Raw genomic sequence first — 2,289 nt, 5'->3', positions numbered from 1 at the left:
AAAAAAAAAAAAAAAGCCACACTGTTGATGGAACTTCTGGGAAAGAAAACTCCATTCTGCCACCTAATCCAAAGTCAGTAAAGTTTGCCAAATTTAAAGTTGCTAAGAGTGTCTTGAGAAGGCAGGGAAAACATTGCTGAATATGGAATTAATTGAGAAAAAAGGGTGGCTAAGGGACAGAGGGAGGAAGAAAAACACTGTGCAGTAGACATTCCATCCAGCTGCTTCTCAAGCTGTTTTCATGTAATGTTATAGTCACATCAAACAATTTCCTCTTAAACTAAATTTTGTTCTGCTTACAAACCCAAGTCTGAACTGATGTATCAAGTAACCCAAACCCAAACCCAAACCAAACCGAAACAAACAAACAAACAAAAAACCATAAAAACTAAAATAAACAAAGAGAAATGTGAACCATTAGCATTTAATTCTTTGGAAAAATTACCTATGTTTTCTTAAGGTTGTGACTTGCTCATAAAGATACTAACCTGACAATTTAAAAAGAATTAAAGATGACTTTTTCTGAGTACTGGAAGATCTGATGCACCACAGAAACGTTAGAAGATTGCAGTGACAGAGATCATTGAAGAACTGCAGAAAGAGAAATAAAAATTGCATTTACTTCATTGAGTGAGAACCAAGCAGGCATTTTTACAATATTTATTGAAGATAATGTAGCCTAAAATTTGGTACATGAGTAATGTTCTCCGGGGTCATGCTGGCCTTAGATTTGATTTTCTGAAGAAAACTCTTTGTTTCCATTTTTCCCCTGCTAAAGTATATTCAAAGTGATTTAATCAAATAATATATATTATATAAAAATGAAACATTAGTTTAATCTAATTCTTTCTTTGAAGTTATAATTAAAATATTCATTTTATGAAGTCTCATCAATTTCTGAACTCCTCAGCTTGACATTTAATTCATTCACTGTACCAGCTAATTCTGAAATTTACTGTCTTGTTTCCTTTCCTGTCTTCATTCTCATACAGTCTAACCTAAAGCCATCCACTATAACCTTGATCTATTAGAATGTTTCTAGCTCTCCATTGGTGATCTCCCTATTTTATGGAGATTAAAAAAAATTATAAACAAATTAAAATTTAATTTCTATTATGAAACTACAATAATACTTTGAGAAATTTGTCTCAATATATTTTTATGATTTTGTTTTCATATATATATTTACCCTTTTAGATTGAAAAGATAGGTTTCCATACCCTTGTAATCTTCAATTTCATATGTTGTTCAGAAGAATGGTATAATAAGTGCAAAATTATTATTATGTGACTGAGTTTTTAAAAATAACCAAATAATGAATAAAGATGCATGCTTTCTGATATTACTGAAATTATTTTGTGTAAATTTCTGTGTCTCAATCTTCATTCCTATAAACACACATACAACACAAGGGAAACATATTGGAGTGATTTTTATCTTTGAAACATTTACAAAATTATAGAATAACAGTATTTTATAAAGCATGGTAAAAATTATAAAATTTCACACTATATGAAAATGGATGTTATATAGATACTAGTTAGTGTTTCTAACTCAGGTTAAGTGGTTATTAATAATAATTACTGGACATGATTTTTCCATATTCTGATAAATTTGATTATTCCATGTTAACCTGAAGTATAAATCCATACAAATGTGTACTAACTTGAGGAGTTTCTCTTATGCTTTTAATGAAATATGAATGTCATTTTATAAGAACAAAGTTATTCAAGCATTAGAGGGGTACCTTACAAACATGATCTAAAATTACATTTGCCTAGATAATTTGCACCTTAAAATTTACTTTCAGCTGTGTGCCTGCCTGTGATCACTCGGCGGCGTGCGCGCGAGCTCCCAGCCTGCGCAACAACAGACCCAGGAAGGAAGGTAGCCGCGCGGGCGCCCGTGAAACACCCACACGACGACCCCCCTGTTCTCAAAACTCCTGATCGGGCCAGTCCTTAGACCAACTCTGCAGAGGCATAGGTTCCCATGAAGGGTAGTTTTCTGAGCTCCGAACTTTGAACATCTTTAAAGAAAGGGCAGGGGAAACCTGTAATAGAACGGAGTGGAGTTCAACCCTGAGGGTAAGGAAACTAAAGTTAGGCCTTGTAGATTGTGTTCAGTCTCAGTCGTGAGGAACAGCCATTGGCTAGCTAAGACCAGGGGATTGGGTTCCGCATATGACTGTGCATGTGGTATAATATGAGATCAGAGATAGCCTGAAAGAGGACCTTCAAATTCTTTTTCTTTCCCTCTCTCTTTTCTCTTTTTTCCTCTTTCCACCCT

This window comes from Fukomys damarensis, unplaced genomic scaffold (assembly GCF_012274545.1).
Source record: "Fukomys damarensis isolate Sample0158 unplaced genomic scaffold, DMR_v1.0_HiC HiC_scaffold_36, whole genome shotgun sequence".
In the NCBI taxonomy this organism is placed as follows: Eukaryota; Metazoa; Chordata; class Mammalia; order Rodentia; family Bathyergidae; genus Fukomys; species Fukomys damarensis.
The sequence above is the reverse complement of the archived record's forward strand: the minus strand, read 5'-3'. Positions refer to the sequence as shown.